At 40.7% G+C, this 10,231-nt stretch overlaps 1 long non-coding RNA gene across 2 annotated transcripts in view; it reads right to left on the bottom strand.

Annotated features, from left to right (window-relative positions):
- The window catches only part of LOC123520760, a 58,701-nt gene extending 51,763 nt beyond the window's left edge, over positions 1–6,938 (bottom strand). For both annotated transcript variants that reach the window (XR_006679368.1, XR_006679367.1), the window contains exons 1-2: positions 6,841–6,938; positions 5,247–5,390 (exon numbers count right to left, since the gene is read on the bottom strand). This is a non-coding gene — a long non-coding RNA (uncharacterized LOC123520760). The remainder of the gene's footprint in view (positions 1–5,246; positions 5,391–6,840) is intronic.
- Between the last annotated feature and the right edge of the window lie 3,293 nt (positions 6,939–10,231).

The raw sequence follows: 10,231 nt of genomic DNA, 5'->3' as shown, positions 1-10,231 counted from the left end.
ATATGAAATGAAGGTGGCACCCTCCAAGTCTACCAGGAATAACCATCTGGCACCTTAGTTGGCCTTTATATATATATATATATATATATATATATATATATATATATATATATATATATATATATATATATATATATATATATATATATATATATTCATTGTTGCCGTTACCCAATCCTACACTCGCATAAAAAAAATTGTAAACCCGTTTTTCATTCACGCGGACAGTTAAGTAATATGAACTTGTTATCTGGAAAGCGACAATAGAACACACTTAAACCGAGGTACAAGTAAGCAGTGTACGAAGCACAGACACAGGCCATCTCCAGCCACAATGCGAGGAGTCTTATCTTAAAAGAAAGACTGGTAAGAGAGAATGAAAAATTATGCCATCCTAACCTGAAATTCAGACGTTAACAATTTAAGTTTCAAGGTGCCACCAACACTTCTCCAGAAGAAGGAACAGTTGGTCATGTCCTCCAGGAATGTTACGTCCTTAGTGCTGAGGAAGGGGCGGGAATGAGACGGAGAGACGGAAGGCGAGCAAGACGAGATGGAGGCTGAGGGGAAATTACCTCCTGCGTATATTACATTAAATTGTTAAGTTAAGAGAATATATGCCGAGGATGTGGCAGCTCGTCCGTGTGCCGCGCCGAGTCCCGGCACGCACCATGACAAGGCAAGGAATGTACTACAGATATATTCTTAAACTTTATTAACCGAAACAGGAACTTTTTAGCAACAGCGAGTCCTAAACTAAAAATTAATTAACGTAAAATTCCGTAGCTGTGTTATATACTTCTTGAATTTTAAAAAGGCAGAAAAAAATAAAAGAAAAATTAGGAGATGGCAAAGTGACAATAAGTATGGAAAAAAAAAACAGCGGCATTGCAAGAGAATTATGGCGATGATGGGGAGCCGCCGGAAGTAAAGCGGGATGGAGAAAAAGGGGAAAGTTGATGTGGTGGTTTAAATATAAGAAAGAAGGAAGGCGGAAAGCATTAGCGTGGGAGTGAGAGAGGAGGGAAGGAAGCACACTCACCGCCAGACACAGGCACCACCATTCCCCTCCCTACCCATGCACGCTGAGCTAACCCCACCTACCCCCCCCATTCACCCTCTCTCTCTCTCTCTCTCTCTCTCTCTCTCTCTCTCTCTCTCTCTCTCTCTCTCTCTCTCTCTCTCTCTCTCTCTCTCTCTCTCTCTCTCTCTCTCTCTCTCTCTCTCTCTCTCTCTCTCTCTCTCTCTCTCTCTCTCTCTCTCTCTCTCTCTCTGTATATGCATGAATACACACACACACACACACACACACACACACACACACACACACACACACACACACACACACACACACACACACACACACACACACACACACACACACACACACACACACACACACACACACACACCTCTGATTAATGAGACAAGTTTGATAATCTTCTTTGCTGTTTTGATTCAGAGGAAGAAGAAAGCACCGGGAAGAACAAAGACCAGGAGGAGAGCACGGCGGCAAGTTTTCTCTCCAGAGTGTAATTTGCTAACTGGAGGATTTCCAAGCACCTCGGGATTTATCTTCCACTTGCGTTTTCCTTATCAGTCATCAGTGTGAAGTGCGCGTCCCAGGCCAGTCGTTAGGTGTGGAGCAGTTTGTGAAAGTGTCTCGTCGTTTTTTCTCCCCCTCTGCCACCATCACGTTTCCACACCCCAATACCCTGTTCTTGTCTCTTCTCACGCTTCTCTAGGCCTCGCGCGGCGCCCACCCACAGTCTTGCTGACCTCGTTAACAATCACCGAGGCCAAGTTAGCGAGGCAGGCACTTGTCCTTCGAAACTACAGTGCCAGGCCATTAGTCACACAGAGGAGTGAACACTGGATGGATGGAGGCCAGAGAGGACCAGCTGCAGCTAGCTAAGGGAAGAGAGACGACTAATACATTCTCTCTCTCTCTCTCTCTCTCTCTCTCTCTCTCTCTCTCTCTCTCTCTCTCTCTCTCTCTCAAGTTATCAGTTTGCATTTCGCAGTTTGTTCCTTCAACTATTTCATACTTTCAAAATATTTATATCTTTACTGTATGTGTACTGTATACAGTAGCGAATGCAAAAAGGAAAAAAAATACACTAGAGAAAGTTTGCAATATGGGAGCGACATGGAATGATGGTGAGACTCATAAAATTTGTTAATGCCAAGAAAGAACGAAATCGAGACCACCATCACCACCACCAATAAGAAACATCTACTGGGAAAGTAACGCGTCACCACACTAAAAGTCTTCGGCGGGGACGAGAGTTTTTAAGTATTGATAACCACAACAATAGCCGCGCCTCACCAGCGTCCCGGACCATCGATCCCAGGCACAAAGCCGCCTAATGCACCCTCAGCTCATGTTCACAACTCCTCATCCCAGCCACCAAAGTTACAAGCCTCAAAACAAAGGTTACTGGGAAAAATCATTCGCTTTAAGGGTGTAATGGCGAGCTCTTCTCAGCCACTTCCCTCCATCCCGCACCCTCTGGTCAGACTCCTCCTTTGGCAAACTTAGCACGGTGTTGGTTCTCCTCCCACACTTGGCTAGCAATGGGGGATTCCCTCTCTGGTTCGCCTCCCTCGCTGGGTTCTCTTTAGTGTTGGCTTAGCTTTCTTCCTTCTAGCTGAGTTAAGGCTTAAAGTTGACCCTTGGCTTTATTGGACGCCGATCAGCACTACTGTCAGCCGCCTCTGCTGAGTTCACACACCGGGCTGATAACAGGGTCCGCGCCGCGCCTAGAGCTGCCGTGACTCTCATGTAAATATTCCAGAAGTTGGAAGCTTGAGGCACCCTCGCACTAAAGACGAGAGGAAACGCTTACAAGTTTCACCAACTTTTTACCTTTTCTGCACTTTTATTATTCTTTCTTACTTTCTCTTTTTTGTCGTATTATATTATTTTCACCACTTTTTTGCTTTTTTTTCCCGTAACGAGATGCGTCTCTCTCTCTCTCTCTCTCTCTCTCTCTCTCTCTCTCTCTCTCTCTCTCTCTCTCCTGCGGTACCGGTATCTGACAGTTCAGAATTTAAAAGTACCTCGTGTATTTCCTGATGCTGAAACGCGAGTAACCAATATTATTAGTTATATCGACAGTAATTGTGGATATGATAGAGGTAATCATGATCATTATCATCATAACTGTTATTATAGTCATGATCGTTACTTCATTTTATATTAATAATTCTATATTATCATTATTGCTTTGATATCAGTAACAGTTGCTCCTTATCACTATTATAAATATTTGTCATTTTTCTATTAGCGACGGATGTTACTTAAACAAAACTATGTTCGTTAAGCAGAACGCAAGCTTTTTACATTTGTACAGGATGAGAGAGAGAGAGAGAGAGAGAGAGAGAGAGAGAGAGAGAGAGAGAGAGAGAGAGAGAGAGAGAGAGAAACGCATAACGTAAAGGAATAAGTGAAAGGGACCACGTGGCGTTGCCAAGGTGCATTCATTACACGCATATTACCATCTTCCTTACTAAACGCTCATTGTTCGCTTTGATGTTCACCCTAATTGGTTGAATTGCTTCTTCAGGGCAAGTATCGCAATAGAACGAAAACAATAACAAGAACGCTATTATTAATATAAGCTGCTACTATACTACTACTACTACTACTACTACTACTACTACTACTACTACTACCACTACTATCACCAATTTAACTATTACGTACAATACTATCATTACTACTTTAACTACATACTAATGTTACTATCACAACAACGATAACTACTACTATTATCACGACTCGTTAGAGAGAGAGAGAGAGAGAGAGAGAGAGAGAGAGAGAGAGATGATAACATATTGCTAATCCCATCAATAACAAAACACACACACACACACACACACACACACACACACACACACACACACACACACACACACACACACACACACACACACACACACACACACACACGAGGCTTGCAAAATTCTTGGAGCTAGAAATGACGCACGGAACATGAACAAAAAGATACATATGCTATTTATTACTATCATATTAATCCACCACAGTGAAGACACTTGACACCCTGGTTAGTATGAAAAGTCAATTGCAATGGATAAATGAGGATAATTATCACTACGATTATCTCTGCTTAATATTCGCTATTGTCGGGAGTGTGGGTGAAATGCACTTCATTGTTGTGTACAGGAGCCACAATAGGAAGATTTGTGTTTGGCTGAAGTGGCTGAAGAAATTATTGCTTGAGTGTCATGGGTTATTTTTTCCGAGATGCAGTTTTGTAATCATTATATAAAGTGATAATATCTAACGGATTTTATGTTAAACCCCTTCAATACTGGGGGACATTTTTGCCTTGAGATTTGTGTACGATTAGACCATTTTATTGACATTGGGAAGGGTCTACGGAGGTCATAAGATGAAAGGCAACAGTCTTCACTATTTTAATCCCCTACATAAGTTTCTGAAGCTGTACTTAATCACCAAATGATACGATGAATGAATATGAAATGCGTCATGGTACTCAAGGAGGTTAAGGTAATTACATGTTCAAGTAATTTATTAATCTATGTATTCCTATGTATACGTGCGTTTGTATCTGTCTATCCTTTATAGTTGCATCCATACATCTCTCTAGCATCCAACCTTCTTAGAGGCATGTTTATACCTGCCTGCCTGCCTGTCTGTCTGTCTGTCTGTCTTCTCTGCATCATCTTTCATTCCTTTACACATGCACACACACACAGTTCATCCATCACCCAACACAGACTTCTCTTCCTTCCTCCTCCTCTTGCACCTCCTAGCTCCCTGCCCAACACTCTCTCCAAGACGGATTAACGAACATTCTCTACTTATTTTCATGCATTTTTTTTTGTAGGAATATACGCTCTATGTCTATTTATCATTTACCAGTTCTTGGGTTAATAGTGTAGGTCCTCTAGGATATAAGAGATAATGTGTGTGGAGATTGCTTTGTGAGATTAATATTATTTTGGAAGCATGGCTAGTAACATTAATATATGCAATAAATTTTGTAATTGAAGTGGAATTGTGTTTAAACAGAAGGTTTGGTAAATTACGAGAATGCAAGTAAGTGACATGTGAAGCGATGGTTTCGTAAAATCGGCGAAGGAATAATAAAAACGTGGACACAGGTTTTGGCAAATCTAGTGAAGGAAAACAAGGGAGACGTATTCACACCCACAAACCCTTCCTTACATAGCTACAGATCAAGCACACCACCTACCACTTCGGATGTAATGGTCGTGCGTGGTCCTGATAGCTCCTGATCACAGCAGCTCCCGTGTCAGCACGTCGTGTGTTATGGAGACACTTATTGGCGATGGCTTGTTCACTCGTCAGATCATCTCACTCCTTGGTCACAGCACACCTGGGAATTAAATAAATTTTGAGTAAAATAACTTAAGTACGGCATGTTAGTGTTTTATATTATGACGAATGAGAAGAATTTTCCTAAGACATATCAGCATTTAGTTTTCATAACAGTATTTGGGAATGGCCGTAGTGCACTTATTGTTTAGTACTAATTACTACAAACAATCGTTAATTCTCATTACGGTCTACATACAATAAATAAGTTTAAAGCTCATTCAATATGGTAATCATCTTACTTATCCAGTGTTCATCTTATAATCATCACCACCAGCACTTTGGAACCGAAGAGGTGTCGGAGGGTGTGGTAGTGGTGATTGTGGGAGGAAGGAGGGGGTTGTTTGTACGGGACTTCTATTACTACCAACCAAAAACATAACAGAGCAACCCCATGTAAGCAGATGATAGTACTGAGAGGTGTGGTGATGAAGGCATTAACAGTGGCAATGGTGATAGCGGTGATGGATGGGATTAGTGTAGGTGCGAGCGTTTCATAACAATCAATCAAAAAATATACGAATGTTCTCATAAAAGCAGATGGTGGTATCAGTGGGAGTGGTGGTGGTGTGAAGGGTGTGATAGTGGTGGCGGCAGGGGTTGGGTGAGGGGAGAGGGGTAGTGGTACTATCAATTAACTTTATAAAAGTCGTGTTTATACTTACCTGCTCGTCTGGGATGCAATTGTCCCTTCAAAAGTGTTAACATGTCTGATAACAGACATAATTACGAGTACTTCATTAATAGCATGGAACGGTCGGTATTATTTCCTCAAACGGCGATGTAATTTAGTAGTAATAAGACTCATCCATCTCATTAATTCAAAGAGCTGACGGACAGCATTATTCATACTGAAGTTACCAGCGTGCACAAGTATCACATACAGGTATCGCAGGATGTAAGGCAGTGATTCCCAACCAGGGGTAATTCATCCCTTTGGGCTAAAAATAATAATAATGACTGGAGGCAAATAATTGTACCATATAATTGAAGGATAATTCAATTCAATTTGGTTCTATAAAAAAAGACAGCGAATGCTATGAGTATTTGTGTGGAGGAGTGAGAGTGAAGTGTATTCTACGCTGTGAAAGGGGGATGGGGGCCGTGCACGAACACGCTCGTGTGTGAGGGAGTGGGAGGCAGGGGAGGGAGGGAGTATGTGTGGGGAAGGGGGTAAATGGAGAAATACATCAAGCCGAGGGGGTTCCTAACTGAGTATTATTATTATTAGTAGTAGTAGTAAAAGTAGAAGCAGAAATAGTAATAGTAATAGTAGCAACAGTAATGGTATTAATAATAGAAGTAATAACGTAATCAGCTGTCAAACTACTGGACAGCAAAAATTGCGGCTCAACTAACAATCACTTCACCCACCTTATCAATATATACATCTGACAGAATGCAGTACACTCTAACACGACCTACATTAATAATTTCACGCTTCATCATACCTTATCATCACAGGGTTTGACAAACTAGTGCAGAAATCCAGAGCAAAAACAGCGATACACCCTCTCTTCTCCTTGGGTATCACCACACTGAACGTTGGAAAAGTTAAAGAAAATGGGAAGGCAGAACTATAGTGAAAATAAAATGACAAACTGATACCTTGCCCGAGTGAACATGTTACTGAAGTCTTCACTAGATGTCTCTCTTTTCTCCTATGGACTATGAAATGTTCAAATATGACTGTTGTTGTTAGGCATACGTGACAAGCAGAAGTCATCCATGGTAACAGTGCTGGCTTCTTGTAGGTCACCTTTTCACTATATCATGCATATGCTAACAAAGTGTGAGAATGGAGGGAGGTAAAAAGGCAATGACATATAACATTATACAAATACACACACACACACACACACTCTCTCTCTCTCTCTCTCTCTCTTCCCTTTCGCTTTTGGGAAGGAAACTATTGACCATATCCCTCTTACTCACTCTCCCTCGCTTCCCGGCTTTGCTCGTACCCCCGCCTCCCGCTCACTCCCAAGCTCTCCTTTTCACCACAGCAATCACCGCTCCTCCATAAATCATCCTTGCCGCGGTGGTTTGTCCGGTGCGCACTGGAACCTGACGCCGCCCCTTAAAGTGATGGATTGAAGGGGGAAAAAAGAGGATGACGGGGCAGGATGGAGCTACATGACTCCTGCAACGGGGTAGAGAGAGAGAGAGAGAGAGAGAGAGAGAGAGAGAGAGAGAGAGAGAGAGAGAGAGAGATAATGGCACACACACACACACACACACACACACACACACACACACACACACACACACACACACACACACACACACACACACACACACACACACTTACGCTCTCTCAAAAAAATGAATAAATAAAATGGAAGGTGACTCAGAATTCGTGTCAAAAAGGAAGCTTCAAAAGAAGATTAGACACATTCATGAATACCAGTAGAGATGACAGGAAGGTGCGCTTTGTATAAGGACTGACTGCCACGTGGTGCTACAATGCATCTGCTGGTCTAATTCTTGCAGCATCCCCTTGTATTCTTACGCCCTTCTAATAACTACCAACCAGCGTTAAGCACTCAATGTAAATCTATATTCTGTGTACGAGAAAATAAGAGCGTATATTCATCAACTTGAGAGACTGTAGCATATTGAGAGCACTGAGGGGAAGGTACGAAGAAAGACAGTGGATGCTGAGTGAATATTATAAACACAATGGCTATTTGGTCGACTGTACTCATGAATTTGCAGTATTTTCAGATGACGAGCATGTGATTGAACTGATTGAAGTACCACGTAACTGCACTACATGATACAATGGCAGAGGAGGAATATTCACACCGCCTGCTAATTTCCTTACAACCCATCTTCCCTGATTAATTAGTGATATGAGGTTACTGTTATAAATGCTAGACGATGAATTGGGTAATGAAAGTGGGTAATGTAGAATAGAGTCTGATGTATGATGATTCTAGCAGTGTTGTGAGGCTGGTACAAGGTGGTGTATAGTGATGTAGTAAAATATGGAGTAATATAGTATAATATAGGATAATGCAAGATAGTGTTATGGAGTGCAGGATGAAGAAGAAACTGTATAGGTTCGTGTGGTATGAAAAAAAAAAAAAAGATGTCGTCAGAGGGTATTATGATGATTTTAGAAAGATTCAGAATGGTGTAATTAATAGTAAGTAGATTAGTGTGGAGTAAAAAGCAGTTCTGTCTGGTGTAGTATCATTCTATCATGAGTGCATAGCTGGTACAGGATGGCATGGGAAAAAAGACAAGATGCGACTGAAGTGAAGATTGCGTACTCCGTGATCCTTGTGAATGTGCAAAAAAAAAAAAAAGAAGAAAAGTCTCGTAAAAGCACACCCGCCTCCCCACACATACACACACATCTAGAATTCGAACATTGCATTACTTTTCTATAAGTAAGCCGTGTTAATGCGCTTTGATCCTCCGTGGCGCTACTTTTATGCATTGTGAGTTTGGGAGTAACGGTGAGGTGGTGTCTGTCAAAGATTCCGTTTGAACTATTGCCTGGAGCGTCTGGACAAAGGCTGCTGGATTATAAAAGTACGTGTGTTTCTTTGTATCCACCTTAAGGGATTTCATATTTATTTCTTAAACTTTCCTCCTCGTGCAGCGGACACAGTGAACTCTTTTTACACATAACTCTTGCTTAAAGAGTTACGTGTAAAAAGAATGGCAGACATTACCGTTATCGACAAACATTTACTTTTTTTTTTTCATAAGCCTTAGTACTCTGATATCATAACTTTCTGTCTCCTTTAGACTTAAGTTAGTCCTATTTGAATAGAATGGTGCAGTTACAACATACAGTTGGTAAAAAATGTCGTAGATAATACATTGTTAATCCCTTTCTTAATGCTTGCAATTAGTATAGATTAGTGTAGTTACGACAAACATGTATTCAATTTTTTTTCGCCTTTTGAAATTCACTTATACTCACTTGACGTGAATTATTAGAACTAAAAAATATATATACATGAAAATATCAATTACAAAGTCATCAAACTGCAATAACAAATACAGATGTGCAGGACTCATTTTCTATAATACATTATGGCAGACTGCCAAAAAACGTATTACATTTCAAGTCAGGCTGTGTTTTAGCTGCTGAGAATCTTTATGGTAAAAAGAATCATAATATTTATTTGGGAGGGCCACAGGAAACGTCGGAGCTCATGGATGCAGCGGACGCATCAAACAAATATTCTTACTACCTGTGTTGCTATGCATATTTCAGCAGCCTCCAGAAAGAACATTTCCGCCGAGAGGTTCGAAGCAAAATCGCAGGGACACTTGGCTAAAAAGAACAGCAAAAAGAGCACCAAAAAATGAAAAGAAAAAGGAGAAAGGCGAAACAAAACTTATTTTTATAGCCAATTCTCTTTACTCCTAGGCAATTAATTCTTGTCAGTCTCCCTCTCTCACTCCAGTTTTAATTATTTATTTTTCTTATGGCCATATATTTTTCCCTCTTTCTTTCTCTATCGCTTTTTTGCTTCAGATGTCACACCCTGTTAGAAAGAATCTTTACTGCTTGTTCCCTTCTATAAGATAGTGCTGTATACAAACAACTTTACTAAGATCAACGCGTCATTAAATCCTGCTACTGATATTTTTTTTTCTCCGCTCGCACTGTTTTTACTATCTTTGTTGCACCAGAGTAAGAGAGGAAAGAGAGGAACATGATCATTTCGCACCAAACAATTTATGATTTTACTGATACCTACATCATATGAAATTTCTAAGCTGGTAATTATATTTTCACCTTTTTCTTAATTAACTATTGATGTGTTTTTTTTTATACTGATCAGTATCTCATAAGCTCAAACAAAATAAGAAATG

Source organism: Portunus trituberculatus, chromosome 47 (assembly GCF_017591435.1).
Source record: "Portunus trituberculatus isolate SZX2019 chromosome 47, ASM1759143v1, whole genome shotgun sequence".
NCBI lineage: Eukaryota > Metazoa > Arthropoda > Malacostraca > Decapoda > Portunidae > Portunus > Portunus trituberculatus.
This window is presented reverse-complemented; position numbering and strand designations above follow the sequence as displayed.